Source organism: Anguilla anguilla, chromosome 5 (genome assembly GCF_013347855.1).
Source record: "Anguilla anguilla isolate fAngAng1 chromosome 5, fAngAng1.pri, whole genome shotgun sequence".
NCBI lineage: Eukaryota > Metazoa > Chordata > Actinopteri > Anguilliformes > Anguillidae > Anguilla > Anguilla anguilla.
The window spans coordinates 33418296-33436043 of record NC_049205.1 but is presented as its reverse complement, the minus strand read 5'-3'; the positions used below and the strand labels follow the sequence as shown (position 1 = coordinate 33436043).

General features: G+C 38.3%; 1 pseudogene; it reads left to right on the top strand.

The window, feature by feature from the left end:
• Window positions 1-926: 926 nt before the first annotated feature.
• On the top strand, window positions 927-4156 carry LOC118228051 (annotated as a pseudogene).
• The last annotated feature ends 13592 nt before the right edge of the window (window positions 4157-17748 follow it).

Sequence of the window (17748 nt, the reverse complement as noted above, 5' to 3'; positions counted from 1 at the left end):
CTTGGGTTTGGAGAATGGCACCAAGCAAGGCAAAGGTAGCTTTTTACACACTGCCGAAAGCTTAATAAAAGAGAAGCGATGCATCGCTGCAATTCGCAGAAACAACTCGAATCCAGGCACCCAAACATGGATTTGCGGTTGTTATTTTGTGTCAGGTATGTTGGATTTTTGGGTAAAATCATACCTTAATAATTTATATGCTTGGCTAGCTAATACTATGTAACTACCCCCCCCCCCTTTGTTTGTAGAACACAAGGCTCATCATCATGGATGTTTTTTAATAAATGCTGGCAAAAACTTTACAGTTACACAGAATATAAATGAAAGATGCTAAATATTTAATTGATGAGTAGTCAATACAGTAGCCTGCATAACTTAAGGTATGATTTTACCCAAAAATCCAACATACCTGACACAAAATGACAACCGCAAATCCACGTTTCGGTGCCTGGATTCCAGTTGTTTCTGTGAATTTCAGCAATCCATTTGCTCCTCTTTTCTTTAGCTTTCGGCAGTCTGTAAAAAAGATAGCTCCAATTTCTTGTTGAATCCATTTGTACAGTCAATCGCACAACAGCTCTTTCCCATTTTAGATGTGTTTTTTGTGTTTTCACGGCATTCAAGCTGAACGCTAACGCTATCACTCAGTAGTCTTTCTGCCACTCAGTGGGTGTAACCGCAGTGACTTCCACCTACTGTGATGTCATGTGCATACCCTCTATTGTGGATAGAACCCGACCGATATATCGGACGGCGGATATTTGTATTTTGGAACATATCGGTATCGGTAGGATGACATGTGGCCGATATGTAGGACCGATAATTTTTTTAAATGTATTTATTTTTAACGCTGACACATGGGCGCTCCTAGCACTCCATCTAGTGTTTCTCACTGCCCACAACATCAACAAGGTTCATGTGACCTGGAACCTTCACTCAGTCAGAGAGCAGCAAGACTGAAACTGACAAAGAAGAATAAGGTATGTTTCTCTTGCTAGCTATTCAAATATTGTCAATAATAATAGTGTATTAACAGTAATGTTAGTCATTCATTAATTGCGGTCTTAATAAATGTTTGCAAACTGCCGATGAATGTTAACTAACGATAACATTGCTAGCTAGCTATCAGCAAGCTAATCAACAGCCAATAACGTGAGATGCATCCAACTGCAGACCTTGTTGTGCTCTCTTACTTAGTCCACCATCACTTAGCTAACATTATAATTCATTATCATATCATTCAGATATAAAATATATATTTAGGACAGTGTACATTTAGATTTACCCCCGTATTTTAGCTAACTGAGGCATTTATTTTCATATTGAATAAACTCAAGGGGTTAACGTTACCGATTTGAGGTGACGACGGCGCTTGTTTTGAATAGCTAGCTAGATAATGACAGCTCCTGCTCAGCTAACGTTAGGATGAGAGGAGAGGAAAAACTATTTAAAAGTAATGCTATAGGGATGGGATCTATGTTACCAGTCATAAAGCTAACGTTAGCTACATTTAGAAAAAGAAAACTGTTTTCATTATTTCAGTATTCACTTCTATTAACCTTATCTCCAGTTAGTCATACCATGTAACTTGATTTATTTTGGGTATTCTGCGGCAAGACTTTAGGAAAAAACTATTAAAAAAACAAATACCCTATGTAAATAAATAAAGAAATTAGGGTTTGGTGATGTCTACCGAATTGCCATATGACGATGTCCACAGTGAAACATCGCGATGGACGATGATATTGTTGTTGGGGGGGAGGAGGAGAAGAAGCTGTGTGTCACTTTCCAATTGATTAGTCAGATCATTTGCATGCTTGTTAATCACCGAAAATGAATTAAAACAGTTTGAGATTAATTATTAGTTTAGTGGAAAGTTTTGTGCCCCACCAATTTTCAGCTCACCAGTCGCCGCTTTTGCGATACAAATAAAGACTCACCCCCTGATTTACTAAGGCAGGCACAAACCAGGTAGATTTAAAAATTATTTTTATGTTTGCGCCTAAATGAAAACATGCTTTCACTGTGCAGTAAATAGTGTGATCCTTTAGTAAATCACAAATTCTTTTGAATCACGATGTTGGGCTCAGTGGTCGATGATTGTCAGCCATCGGCGATGGACGATGATATCTTCCATTGGCCCAACCCTAAAAGAAATAAAACAAATACCCTATGTAAATAAATGGATAAATGAATGAATAATTTAAGAAATAAAATTAACTGTTATCTCTACATTTAAAAAATGCCCGTCTTAAAAATGCCCAGCTTAAATAAAATGTTCTTTCCTCTATCACCTACAGATGGCTGAAAAGCGAAAGCGAATGGGCAGTAAGGTGTGGGACTACTTCTCCAAAGATGGTGATGTAGTTGTCTGCAATACCTGCAAAGCAAAGATAAGCCAGGGATCTAGCAAATCCAGTCAAAAGAATACAACCAATTTATGGCCTCACCTGAAAGTGATCCACAAAGATCTCCGTGCGAAGGCTGAGGTACAGCGAGTGGCACAAATAAGACCCGTACCACCAGCAGCACTAGTGCAGGACACACTGCCACAGATGTTTGAAAAATTAACTAAATGGGGCCCTTCAGATCCAAGAGCGAAGAATCTGGACAATTTGGTGATGGAGATGATTGCCACAGATATACAACCATACTCCATTTTTTCAGGTGTTGGTTTTAAAAGGCTTTTAGCTGCTGCAGAGCCCAGGTACACCATAAAATCATAGAAGTTCTACTGCACGGAGAAGCTGCCTGAAGTGCATGGCAAAGTGGTGGAAAAAATCAAACAGCTTCTCTCTGTTGAAAATGCTGGAGACATTGCATTCACAACAGACTGCTGGTAAGGGACCACTGAGGGGCTGATGAGCTTGACCCCTCATTTTATCGACAAAGAGTGGACAAGAGTACATGTCGTACTTAATGTAAAGGCGATGTCAGGATCCCACACTGGCGAATACATAGGCAGCCTGTTTTTAAAGATGCTGGAGGAGTGGGCCATCGACAGCAACCGCGTACTGCTGGTACTACGTGACAGCGGTGCCAACATGGTACAAGCGATGAAGATGGTGGACATGCCAGGCCTCAGCTGTAGCGCCCACACGCTCCAACTGGTAGTACAGGATGGCCTTGAATCATAGAGGACTGTACTGGATGTCATTGCTGAGCTGAAGAGGTGTGCCACTCACTTTGGTCACTCCATCTCTGCTAAGCAGAGACTTGAAACAATCCAGGAGGAGGTTGGCCTCCCTGGTCATGCCATCCTTCAGGCCACCCCAACGAGATGGAATTCGACATTACACATGCTCAGAAGAATACAGGAGCAGAAACGAGTGCTCACCCTGTACTCTGGGGAGTATGTGCATTGTACATACCCAACTGTTGATGGGTGGGACATAGTGGAAAAAGTTATTGACACCTTGACGCCAATAGAAGAGATCACTCTGGAAATGAGTAAGCCGGATGCTTCTGTCTCATGCATCATACCCACAACTGAAGTACTACGGCGCTATTTGGAGTCACAGGGTCCAAACACAAGGGGAATCCAAACCCTCAGAAAGACAATGCTGGACAGCCTGAAGAGGAGATTTGCAGCCATGGAGGAAAGAAGAGAAGTGGTTTTGGCCTGCATATTGGATCCTCACTACAAGCAGCGCCCTCTGTCAGACACAACAATAAGCACGGCCAAAACCTGGCTCCAGGAAGAGGCAGAAAAAGTAAGCAGCAGCAGCCACAGCACCGAAGCAAGCAGCAGCACTGCAGCCACCAGCAGGGAAGAGAATCCCACAGGGGAGGGCCAGTCTCAGAGTCTGTTAGACAGCCTATATGATGACATGCTGCTGAGCCAACAGGCACAGCCAGAGCCACCTGAAGGTCTGCTTGAAGAGTATTTGAAAGAGCCAATTCTGGATCGGAAAACAGGTTTGTTAAAACACTTTGAGCTTTTTTCCTAGAATAAACATCAATGTTTTATATCCAGATAAAAAAGTAATCTTGTTTTTATTATTATCGTCAGGTGACCCTCTGCAATGGTGGAAGCAGAACAGTGGCCGCTTTCTGAAGCTGTCAGGCCAGGCGGTTCCTGACTCCTCCACCCTCCTCTATCCCCAGTGAGAGGGTTTTTAGCACAATAGGGAACATTTATGAGGACAAGAGGAGCTCCCTGGCAGGTGTAAATGCAGAGAAGCTATGCTTCTTGTTTTACAACCTGCCCCTAATTGACTGGCAGTATTGAAACATACTCTGATGTTTATTTAGCTATTTATTTTATTTTTATTCTTTATTTTCTCAATATTCATTCCTAAAATGGGTTGACAATGTTAATAATGTTATAATAATGTTAAATATTCTTTAATAGTTATTTGTTTAAGAAAGCAGCCTTCAGAGTACCTTTGCATAGTCATATCGGTGCAAAATCGGTGCACAATCCACATAGAAAACGTCTATTTTCATTCCAGCTCAAAAATTCACTACATCGGTCGCCATATCGGTAATCTGATTTTTTCCCCTCTAAAATTGGTATCGGTATTGGTCTCAAAAATCCCATATCAGTCGGGCTCTAATTGTGGACATAAACAATTATTTTGTTTATGTTTCTACCCCCTCAAAAGTTTGCACTACTCCCCGGTCTTGTTCATATGTGTATGGTATACAATCAATAGAGACTGAAATGCACTGAGCTACAATTTTTCCTATGTAGTCGTGAGTGGGCTATATTGCTCTCTATTGATAGTAGATTAAAAATGTATTGCAAAATAACATGATGTCACTAATGTATTTATAATATATTAGTGGGCCAGTCATATTTTTAATGTAGAGCTCCTGTAAGGAGACTGTTCTCATGCAAATCAGCATCAATTAAATTATTTACAAATGGAAATAAAGAATGCTAACAATTATTTGAAAATGTCCAAATCATATGACAGTCTATTGAATTCCATTAAAATATATAGTGACAAAAACCCAAGAGACAATTTTCTTCAAAAGAAATAGGTCACAGATTCAATTACAGCCACTGGAGCATGCACTCAATCTATCATGCCAAATTAAGTGCATTTTAGCAACCTACTTTTCCCACTGAATTTTATAGACACATTCAGCAGAGTGGAGAGATTCTGCTGAAAATGAATTACTGGCATTTTTCTCTGTAATTTACGGCTGTTTTAAATGTTATGCACATTGGAAAATAATTTTCTCTTCAAAAAAGCTGTTAACTCAGAGTTTTTCTTTGAAGAAAACCACTTCACCTTTTCTGCCCTCTCATTATAAGTTTCAAAATTGATACTGAATGTGAGGAACATGGATTCAATTAATTCAACCATTCAACTACTTAAACCATGGTGAAAACTTTATAAATGATCTGTATATAATATGCATTAATTTAAAAAAAAAAAATTAACAATTACTCACCATACACATACACACACATGGAGGAACACATACTCAACCATACACTTATGTGCACACACACACACACACATAGGTGGAGCTGTTTAATAAAGTGTTCAAACCTGTTAAAGCCCTTTCTTTATAATCATACTTTTCATATCAGACAGAATGTCATTGCTTATCACTGCTTTGAAAGCAAATTGTAACTTTTTTTGTTTTGTTTTGCAAAGCTTCCCAGCTTTTTAGTTTGTACTCTATTTAATTATACCTCTTGCACTGTTCTTAATCATAATATGGGGTCATCAGCTGTGCCGTGTGTAGTTTATACAGAAACAGTGGACTGTTTGTACGTGGGTAAATTAAGAAGATTCTAGTTTGTGTGTCAGGTCACCTGGGTAAGGTTTTCATTTTAAAAGTGATGTCTAATGTATGTGACTGTAGCTACAGTACATGTACATTACAGTACTGTAGCTACAGTACAGTACATATATAGTTCCTTGCCATATTTCTTGCAATTTCTATACCAATTTCTATACCTATTTTACTAGCGCAAGGGGCTAAAGGCTACCTGTGGTTTTGAAAAAAAACTTAAGGTAGACAAGATTTCACTCGATTGAATTCCACCTTCAACTCGCCTAGAGTTTTTTTTTTTTTTAAACCACAGGTTGCCTAATACTTTTGGTTTTCCATAATGTTTGGGACAAAAAAACTTTTTTTCTTGATTTGGCTCTGTACTCCACAATTTTAGATTTGCAATTAAACAGTTCACATGTGGTTAAAGTGCACACTCAATTCATAATTCATTCTCACTTCAGAATTCATTCTGCTGCTGCTATCAGCGGCTACATCATCAATGAAGACAAGTGAGCCAGTACCAGTGGCATACATGCCCAAACCATAAAACCACCCCACCATGTTTCGCAGATGAGGGGGTGCTTTGGATTTTAGGCAGTTCCTTTTGGCCTTTTGCCTCCACACTTTTCTCTTGCCATCACTCTGATACAGGTGAATCTTTGGCTGTGTTCTGATCCACAGGAATGATTGCTTCTTCATGTTCACTACCTCTCAATTAGAGGGTGGAATTCCCAAAAAGACCTGGATTTAAGATGCCCGCCATCTGGAGGGTGATTCTGTTCTGATTAAAGCGAGTGGAGGGAGGATTTACATTCCCTCAAGCCCTCAGTTTTCCTCCCTCCAACAGAGCCAACAAAAAACATCCTTTCATCAGCAAAATTACCCAGAATGCATTGTGATGCTCCCTTTGTTTCTTCTGACTTCTGTTTTAGTTGATACCATCTTTCTTTCTCGGTAGAATGTCAAATAAGTGAACTTACAAATGTAAGAACTGTAGTAACGTTAACATTAGTTTGTCAACATGAGATGAAAAGCTATGTTATTTTTAGCTGCGCCCGCAGCTCTATAGCTCTGTCTGTCGGTCGGTTGGTTGGTCGGTTGGTCCACCAAAAGTGTCCCACCCCATAGCGGCCACAGTTTTCGCCCCAGAGGGCTGAAATTTGGCATTGATGTTGGTCATGACCGAAGGTAGAGGTGAGTAACTTTCAAGGCCGATTGACCAAGATGGGGCAATGGGTGTGGCCTCACACAAACACCTCACACACACGCATGCATCCATGTGTGCATGCATCGATGCATGCGTGTGTGCATTTGCAGCTATTGCGGATTTACGCTTGTTTGGGGAGAATCTGAGTTTTATGTTCGTTCCGAGTTTTATGTTTGTTCGTTTTGAACATAAGTCTTGATTAGTTCGTAAGACGGCTGCTTGCAGGAGCTAGCTAATGCATGAACACAAATACATATCTGTGCATCTCCATACTTGTTACCCCCATTTAGGCAGCTTGTCATTATAAGTAACATACACCAAAACCTAGGCTTGTCATAGTGTACGGTTTAATTAGTGGCATACGGTGTGCAAAGCAACACAGATGTAGTTATCTTCACACCATCAATTGTAATTTTGTAATTATAATTTACTCAAGACTGCAGTCATTATTACTAGTCGACTAGGAAAATCTTTGGTCGGGGGCAGCCCTAAAAATAACATATATAACCAAAATATTTTCAGCAGTAACACTTACATATGGACAATGAAATCTTATCAAATATATATACACACACACACACACACACACACAGAGAGAAAGAGACAGAGAGAGGAAGCAAGAGAGAGAGAATGTTGTTGGGAAATGTATGGCTCCCTGAATATTCTTTCGTGGCCGGTGAAGATAAAAGTCAATCACCTTAATACAAGCTGTCTGTAAGATAAGCAAGCAGGATCACAATCTGGATTGTTTGTGCTGCAGTACACAGTGCATGCTTTTTTTTACAGAGTTTCTAGAATGTATACCTCTGGGAAAACTTGTATCCTGTTGCTTATAACATTTGTCTGAATATCTCTGTCACTGAAAACCCCAGTCTTGGGATGTCAACTCCCCCCACCAGAAAATGATGAAAACCAAGTGACTTCAATCGCAAGGATAATGACAGCAGGGTTGGTGAAACCTATTACATCTTAGGCATAAAAACAGGCCCAGAGCATTATAGTAGAATAACAGAAATACATTGACTATGTGTAGTTGTGAGTATTATGTCCATTCCTGTCTACTTTTGTGGGACTGATTTTAATGTGTGGCAACCATTCCCATATTTTATTATCATAAATGTCTAAAATGAACAAACATAACATTCTGGCTTGCTACTGCCTTAGTCTTCAATCAAATATAATAAATAATTGAGTGAGGGGAAGGTCATTTTAAATTGCCCATGTCTTTGACTTAATGGTCAATGCTATCAACAATCACAAGTTTTCAAACAATACTCCTTAGACCCACTGTGAACTTAATTTACCATTGCATCTTCCTGACCACTGCGTTGTTCATATTCTTTAGTTTAAATTAAAATTCATGGTGACGTTAAGAACAGAAGATGGCATGGTCCTTTCATTACATTACATTTATTGGGCAGAGACCTTTATCCAAAGCAATGTACAATAAGTGCATACCAAAGGTCATTGAAACAGCTACAAAACAAAGGTCCGATAAGGTACAATACTCATTTTGTAGAATTTATTCATAGCCATGAACACATTAAGGCCAGTTCACTCAGTAAGCATAGGCTAGGTCTGAGGGTAATGTAAAGTCAAACTAGGAGGCATGACAACAAGCTACAATACCAAGATAATGATACAAGTGCAATATAAGTGCTAGATGGAGGTACATGTAATATAAAAGTTGTACAGGAGGTACATATGTAACATGAGAGTGTTACAGGCACAAGGTGGATGGATATAAGTGATAAGAGTGATCTTAGATTGGGAGTGCCCTGCAGAGTGGTGATAGTTAGTCCAGGTATAGTCTGAAGAGATACATCTTCAGACCACGAAGATGGGCAATGACTGAGTGGTCCGTAGAGGAACTCTTTCAGAACTTCTGTGCTCTCCTGAGACCCCAAACCATGCATTTGCAGGAAGAGAATGGGAGATGTCTCACTCTCCACTTGTACTTGCATTACTTTGTTTCAAGACAGTTGAAGTGAAAGGTTTATCAGCAACTCTGCTGAAACGATCATAAAGATAAGTACATGTGCACTTTTTTGTGAGTGCTCTGTTTGTAGTATTGGTCTTGCATGGATATACCCTTTTTTCTTTCAAGTTTCCTTCAGCACACTGATACATAATTCCACTGAATATCAAACACAGCAAAATATCTCAGAAGTCATATTTTTAAAGGAATGCTAGGCAATTGGACAAACTTGTTTACAGATGGATCTTGCCTTGTTTCCCCTCACCCTGATGAATTATTAATAAATCTTCCATACTATTGATTTTTCACAGCAACAGAGCCAGCAATCACAACAGTGGATGTCTTCAGTCAGTTTCTTGCAGACCATTTACCCAAAGTGCTTTTAAAATTGTGTTAAAATGGTAGTACTAGTACTAGTACTACACAATTTTGAAATATGGCTCTGGTTCTGGTCTTCATTTCATCATATGATTTGTTGTCTGCCCTTTTCATATTTCATGAAATATACAGGGCGATGTTAAACATGAACTTTTTCTATTGATCTAGCTCTTGTTATTCTGCACTACATTTTATGTTGGCTTGTATAGTGCTTGATATTCTCTGTTGAAGAAATCCCCTATTTAATAATTCATTACACCCGAATAAGATTTTACCTGTACTGCTCAGAAAAGAAAATTTGACACTTTGATTTTGTGAAATGAAAGCTGATGAATAAAAATGTATTTCAGCCAGACCATTAAATTATTAAAATATGAGTTAAATTTACTTGCTGGTGCGTAAAATTTTAAATGTAATTTTAGTAGACGGAGAAAATTAGTTGAAGAATTAAGGTGCATTTGACTCAACTTATGTCATTATGTTATGTGAACATAAATAAATAGTGTTATTTCAAAAAGAATAACTTATAAATTAGCTTGTAATAGTTTATTTAGTTTATTTGTTAAAACTGTAAAATTACATTATAAAAACGCAGTATAGCTAAACTGGAGTAGGTAATGCTTGTGAGAAGTGCACTTTTCATGTTTTATATTTTTTAGAGACACAGATGGAGATATTTTAGAGTTCAATGCCAACTAACATTACAGGCCTCATTTTGTATCTGCACATACATTTCACTATACAAACCTCCAGAGTACTAACAGTCAATGAGATGTCATGAGTCAGTATATATATATACCGTTAAAAAAAAATGATGGAAAAATTACAAAACAGAATAACGAAACAGTGTCTCAATGGAAGGATTTGTAATCCAGCTGAGAACACTCTAGGTAACCAGAGTCACTATTCGGCGAGCAGAGGGGCAAAACAAGCATCAAGGTCAAGTTGAACAAATAGAGTCAAACACACAAAATCCACTGGGCAAACAACATGTACCAAAACAAACTTTAAAGAAGTAAAAATTTACACACGATAACTCTGTTTTATTATTTAAGTAATGGAATTTGACCATGTTCTGTTTCTAATAGTATTCTATTTTCTGTGATGGACCAAAGCAATATCAATGCATTTTCCTTGTATTCCTTTCTTGTGGAAACTGATTTTTTTTTTAACTTCATGCACTTTGTTACTGGTGCTACTTTAAACATTTCTCACTGCACATTAGACTATTAGCTAAGTTAATAAATTCATGTTTTACAAACACTGACTTCTGCTGCTTTTTACAGGTTTCCATGATTTTCTGTGACTGTTGAGACCTTAACTAGTATTTTCCTTGAAAAACACACTTAACATTGAATCCTTTTCAATCCTTCCTTCCCTGGGTGATGTGTTTCCACTAGCATGGAGATGCGTATGTGTCTTGCACCATGCCTACAACAATTTAAATAAATCTATTAACCATGGTCAGTAGTAGATTTTATTCATATACTGAAGTCAAAATGTATACATGTTCTGTTGTTCATGAGGTAGTAGATAGTGCAAGCCAATAACTGGGACTTGGGAAAGTCAGCAGTGCATCTGGCATTGTGTTTTAAAGCACATATACATCAGTATAGCAAGCAGGCCTATACTCCCATAAAAAGACTGCGTGTTTACTTTTTAGTGTCATATCTGCTATACTAATGGCCTATCTATGGCTCCTTTAAATATGAACACTCAGTTCTATAGCTACTGATCCAGAGAGAAAGTAGAAATGTTCATTTCCTTTGGTTTTAAATTCCCATCTCATTTCATTTATTGAAAAGCTTTGTTTAATAGAGGACATTAGAGACTTAAAATAAACCTGGCAACTTTTTTAGCTTGTTAGGAAAGTATGTGGGTTAATTGTCTTGCCTTTATTGCCATTTACCATTTGATTGCCATTTGACACTTTCATGTGACATACACTATGAATTACTATATTCTCTTCAGATGGTAAAATTTTAAAAAACACATGGTGACGTTGCTTGAAATAATTTAGGAAACTGGGTTGCATTGTTTTGGAATACAGTTTATTTGTGTGAGCTAGCCAATATTGTTTCTTGTAACTTGGCCTAGTTTTGATATAAATACTTTTACTGACAGGCCAAGATGTGTGTTTTTCTTCAGATATTGTTGTGAGAAACATGATCATAACAAAAAAATGGTAATACATGCATATCCAAACATCCTCCCAGTGATTCAGGTGGACATCACATTATTAGATGCCAAATAACCAATAATATATTTGCAAATGCAGCAGATGATCAGCCTGTACTGTGTCTTCATCAGGATACATTGCATATGAAGTATACATGAGCTTAGGTTACCTGGTGTGATGACATTAAAAATGATTTTCCCTTTTTAACCCCTTCACAAAAATGTCAAATCTGACCAATCCTTGCCCATTTAGGGGGTGTTCTATTAAAAGATTGAAAGAACTCCAGATGTGAGCTTCACAGAGACTTGGAAAATGGCTTAAATGAAGCTAGAACTAGTACAATTTACAGTACTAAATTGCTCTCCTTTAGTTTCCAATTAAATACTGAGAGTGTTATGTCCCAGTGTTTTGTGCTTTGTATTGTATGGTTGCCACATTTATTTCTGTCTCCCCTGCAGATGGAGATAATGACGCCACAGTCCCCTTCTAGAGATGTGGATCTGAAGATGCGCTGGAGAGGGGGGCACATTCCAACGCCTGGTAACCATACTCAGGGATGCCTGTAGCTGAAGTTATTAGAAAGATGTTGGACTACATATCAGTACAATACAATGCAATATCATCACTTCTGTGCTTATTACCTTTCCTATAACATGTCTATTGCCAGTTGCCAGTTGTAGCCTTCATGATACCTTTTAGTTATAGTACGTACCAGATACTAGCAAAAAATGTATTCTCTGATGAATAGGCCATATGCTGAACACAGCTGTGGTAGTGTTGACAGTTGCTGCTGTGATACAGGCTGTTTATTGCAGTTGGAGTGCCTTAGAACCTTGCAATCCATAGCACACGGGGCCTTCAGTGCATTGTAATGCCTTGTTGCCTTATACCAAGGAATCATTTAAATGCCAGCACTGGCCGGTAAGTATCTGAGTCTTACATTCTGTTTTCCTCCCACAGTTGGACTCAGATAAGTTTCCCATGCTGCTTTAATAACCTTTTACAAGACAAACATTTCATGGTGTAAACATTGGGGTGCTTGTAGTCAATTGCTGCTGATAAATAGTCAGATTGGCTTAATCAGACTTTTTCCACATTTGGGCTTTTCAAATATATATCAATAGTATGTTTTTCCTGGGGTGCTTTGTTCTGCAAGGAATCCAGTTTTGCTGTGACTAAAGGCTCTTAATTCAAACACCCCCTTTCTTTTGCAGGGGGTTGAATTGTCTCATGACTATCAACCCGGGTCATATTCAGGTAATTTATCTTGGATAGGTCTTCCAGAAAATGTTGACGGAAAAGGTTGTGCCTGAACTGGTTGAGTGTCTGAGCCATTTCAGAGTTTTTACTTTTATTTTTTACTTTAATGTTTTTTTACAGCAAGACTTTGGCCAGGATTCGATCAATGTTCATCCGGAAGTTAGGTTTATGGTGCAGATATCAGTATAATTGGTTCGAAATGGCTGTTTGAGAAGAAACAATTACCACTTCCATGAGTCAAAGTTTTGCCTCAATCTGGGCCCATGTGCCTGAAGCAAGGAAATGGCAATGAAAGACATTGTATAAGACAGGGTCACCACTGCAGGAATTCATATTTATCATTGCGCTAGATTACTTCAAAAGGGTGTACATTATAGAACCTGACATTTGAGGTCTGGGAAATTTGTGTACTTGGTAGTTCGGTTTCCTACAAGTTTTAACCAAAATTAAACCAAACTGTTAACTGGAAAGCTTTGTCTCATTGAGTTTGAAAAAAATAATTATCTCAGTCTAATGTCACTGTACACTTACTTGCTTCCATTTCTTTATTATTTATAGTAACAGCTGTTACACTCCTAAGGTCATTCTTATATGGGTACATGTGATGATTTGGATTCATTTTGTATTGTTATAACAGTAGAGGATGTTTGTGTGGGGAAATGAAGAAGACCAGAGGCTGGTCAGGGAAGAGGCATGGGTGATATGCTGAAATAATCCCCCCTCGATTTCATACCTCTATCCATATGCCTTTTCAGAATAAATAAACTGTGTTATTAAAACCATAATATTCTAGAAAATGACTCCAAAGGTTATCCTTGCAATATCACTCTCAATTTGGCATGGTCAAAAGATATTATTTAGGTTTGCCGGAACACTCCACAGCCAGCTTTTGAGTATGAAATTGGCCTAATTCAATCCTGTGAACATAGGCCGTAGAAATGAATACCATTGGTATTTTCAGCATAAAGATGATGTGCTTTGAATCGTACAGCAGAATTCTAAATAATCTCAAGAAGCAGTCTGGGAGTCCTCTTCCCTCATGGGTGCTGAAAGCATGTCACTCCCTGGCAACATGAAATCAGGTATAATGAGGTGAGCTCCCCTGTGTCCAGGTTGTGTGATTACTGTTGTGAACTGTTATCTGTTATGAATACATCCCTGCTCCTGAAATGTTGAGAAAATTAAATCTAATTCTTGCTGATTGGATTGAGTCATACTGCTTTTTATAGATATAAAGTGCCAGTGAGGTATGGCAAGTACTTCATTGCTACAGTTAATGAAGCTGTAGGTCATATTTTACATTCTAGAATATGCATGATTATGCACTCTGGAATTATGCATGACTACAATGGAGCTATGCGTATTTATGTCTTTGGATTTCATTGCATATAACCAGTAGATTATTTCTGTTGATTTTATAGAGCTTACATCAGGGGAAATGCTGAAGGCAGTCTGTGGTTGTCATTATAATGGTTTGCTAAGGCTCTACATGTGGACAAACAACAAATTTAGAAGTAAATCAAGACACTGCTATTTATAGCCAGTTAAACCAAAGGTACTAAGTGTGATTTATCCTTCGCTGTCTTTCAGTGTTCTGTTTTTTTTGGTTGTTTTTTTGCATTTATAACAGCATTTTCATGTTGGAAGTTAAAGATGAGGTACCTATTATATATATATATGGATAGGATCATAGGATGCCACCTTTCCAACAAGTGAGTTAATCAAATTTCTGCCTCTAGAGCTGCCCCAGTCAACTGTATGTGCTATTATTGTGAATTGGAAACATAGAGGAGCAACAACAGTTCAGCCGAGAAGCGGTATGCCACACAAGCTCACGGAACAGGATGGCCAAGTGTTGAAGCGTGTACTATGTAAAAATCTGTTCTCGGTTGCAACATTCACTATAGAGTTCCAAACTACCTCTGGAAACAACGTCAGCACAAGAACTGTTAGTCAAGAGTTTCATGAAATGGGTTTCCATGGCCAAGCAGCCATACACAAGCCTAAGATCACCTAAAATCACACTTCCATTGGATTCTGGAGCAGTGGAAATGCGTTCTCTGGAATGATGAATCACACATCACTATCTGGCTGTCTGACGGATGAATCTGGGTTTGGTAGAATGCATAGTGGCAACTGTACTGGCCGAATATTGCCATCTGTAAAGTTTGATGGAGGAGGAATAATGCTCTGGGGCTATTTTTCATGGGTTGGGATAGGCCCCTTAGTTCCAGTGAAGGGAATTGAATTGAAGGGAATAACATTCTAGAGTATTGTTTGCTTCCAACTTTGTGGCAACAATTTGGGGAAGACCCTTTCCTGTTTCAGCATGGCAATGCCCCCGTGCACAATGCAAGGTTCATAAATAAATGGTTTCCTGAGTTTGGTGGGGAATAACTTGACTGGCCTGCAGAGAGCCCTGATCTCTACCCCATCAATCACCTTTGGAATGAATTAGGATGGTTACTACTCTCAAAATCGCTGCCCAACTTCACTAATGCTTTTGTGGCTGAATGTAAGTAAATCCCCACAGTCATGTTCCAAAATCCACTGGAAAGCCTTCTCAGAATAGTGGAGGCTGTTACAGCGGCAAGGGGGGTCCAACTCCATATTAATGCCCATGGTATTGGAATGAAATGTTCAGGATATGGATGTGATATTCAGGTGTCCACATACTTTTGTAAATGTGCTGTGTGTGTTACAAAAACTTTGAATTCAGTAATTCAGTTAAAAATTCTACCTAACAACACAAAAAAGGTGAATTTTACTTAAAAATAATTTATATTATTATTGATATCTTATTAAAATAAAAATAATCTTAGACATGACTCCTCAAAGCAGCCTCCTTTGTCTTTAATTACAATTAAACATTATTGTAAGTCTATCCAATAATTTAGCAGGTGGAGGGCTAGGAGGGAGGTGGAGGAATAATTAAATTGTGAAATCATATCTACCTTAAGTTTTTAAAAATCACAGGTAGCCTAATACCTTTAGCTTGTAGTGGCAGTCAAATAGGAATGAAATATGTTGCTAGAAACATGCCAAACAAGGAGTCAGACTTCGGTGTGTGGTGCCAAGTAAACATTGTAGGAGAAGTTATTCCTCTGGTTATTCCAAAGGTTATTCCTCGCAAGAAATTGCAAAGAAGCTTAAAATTTCCATGTGCAGTGTTCACTATGCACTCAGAAGTGTCCAACCGGTCTCACCTGAGGAAGAGTTACTCTTCAGTTTTTTCTTACATATCGCACTAATGCACGAGCATCACGGTCATCAAATTATTGTAACTCCATTCTCTCTGGCATCCCAATCAGATCAATCAACAAACTTCAATTAAACTAAAATGCAGCAACGAGAATTCAAACAACATTGGCTGCCAGTACAATACCGGATACAATTTAAAACCGTACTGCTAACCTACAATGCACTCAATGGTTTAGCTCCGGCCTGTCTTACTGACCTTCTTTTGGAAAACACACCCACTCGTTCACTCTGCTCTTCCTCTGCAAGACTGTTAATTATCCCCCCATCTTGCCACCCCGCTCTTGGTGATCAGGCTCTCTCGTGTGCAGCACCCAAACTCCGGAACTTGCTCCCTCCCCACATCCATGATGCTGAGACTGTTTCCATTGTTAAGAAACATAGAACATAGCTTTCAGATAAACAGGACTCCTCCCCCCATGGTACTCATAGCCCATCAGTCATGCAGTGTTTTGTCTTTTTTTCTTAATACCATGTCCTACATGTGCAGTGTTTTGTCTTTTTTCCTTACTGTTTTTAATAATATGTCCTGTGTGTGCAGTGTTTGTCATTTTTCTGACTGTTTTAATACCGTGTAAGGTGATCTTGATTACTCAGAAAGGCACCAGATAATGAATGAGATAATTACTGCATGTACATGGACCCAACAAGCTATACCCTGTGTACTCAAAGCATCCACTCTCTCAATCTTTTATACTGAAGTTCACAGAATATTACTCTTGCTAATCACTCATCACTTTGTACTGTTTACAGCTGTTACTTCCCAGCAAGATATCATGTCTACAGTTTATTTTGGTTCTATACACAGCCATGGAACTGTGGGTCATGTTTTCTGAAATGAGGCAAGATAACAGTAGCTTGGTCCAAAGCAGATGGTACCATACTTGTGCCCTCTAGTGTTAGCTGGAAATACGTGAAACATGCTCTGCTTGTCTAGTATAACCCTCTCAAAAAATGCTAGACGTGTTACTTTGATCACACAGCACACTGTACTGCCAGTGGAATTCTTTGATTTATCTGGTTGGAAAAAAAAAAAAAGATTTTGAGAACTGATTCTGGGTTTTAATTAATTTCACATTGAGGAAAATGTTTTTTTGTTTTTTTTAACTTCAGGTGTTACATGAGATAATATGGCAGTGTAACATAATGGTTAGGGAACTGCTAAATGGTTAGTATCTGCTTAATATCTAAAATGTAACGTTTATTAATCCAGTTGGAATACAGTTAAAGTCGTGTTGTGGATTAACAAAGGAATAATACCAAAGATGGATGATTGGCTTCTCAGTCAGTTTATCATGAATCAGAGTAGCAGAGAAATGTTTTGCAGACCAACGCACCTGTGCACAGCATCATTTTGACAAGATTGCTTGGTGCAATATCTGAAATCCATATTTCTTTCTTAAACATCACAAAGAAGTGGAAATTGACTTTTTACTTGTAAACATTTATAAAACTGAGAACAGATGTTACATTGTTTGCATGTATCTGGCCAGACTGCTGTAACTATACACTGGATTCAATCAACATATGTCCTTACTCTTAACCTCAATTAACATCAAGCACAATATCAGTATGTCATTTTCTTGATGGATAAATATATCAGATCGTGTTTTTGAAGATTACTCTTTCATCAAACTTAAGAAAAAATGTAGAACAAACTGAACTACTATTTTTTTTTTCTGAATTAATGAGTATTGGCTATGCTAAAGCTGACCAACACACACCTCACTAATAAACACCCACCTCCCA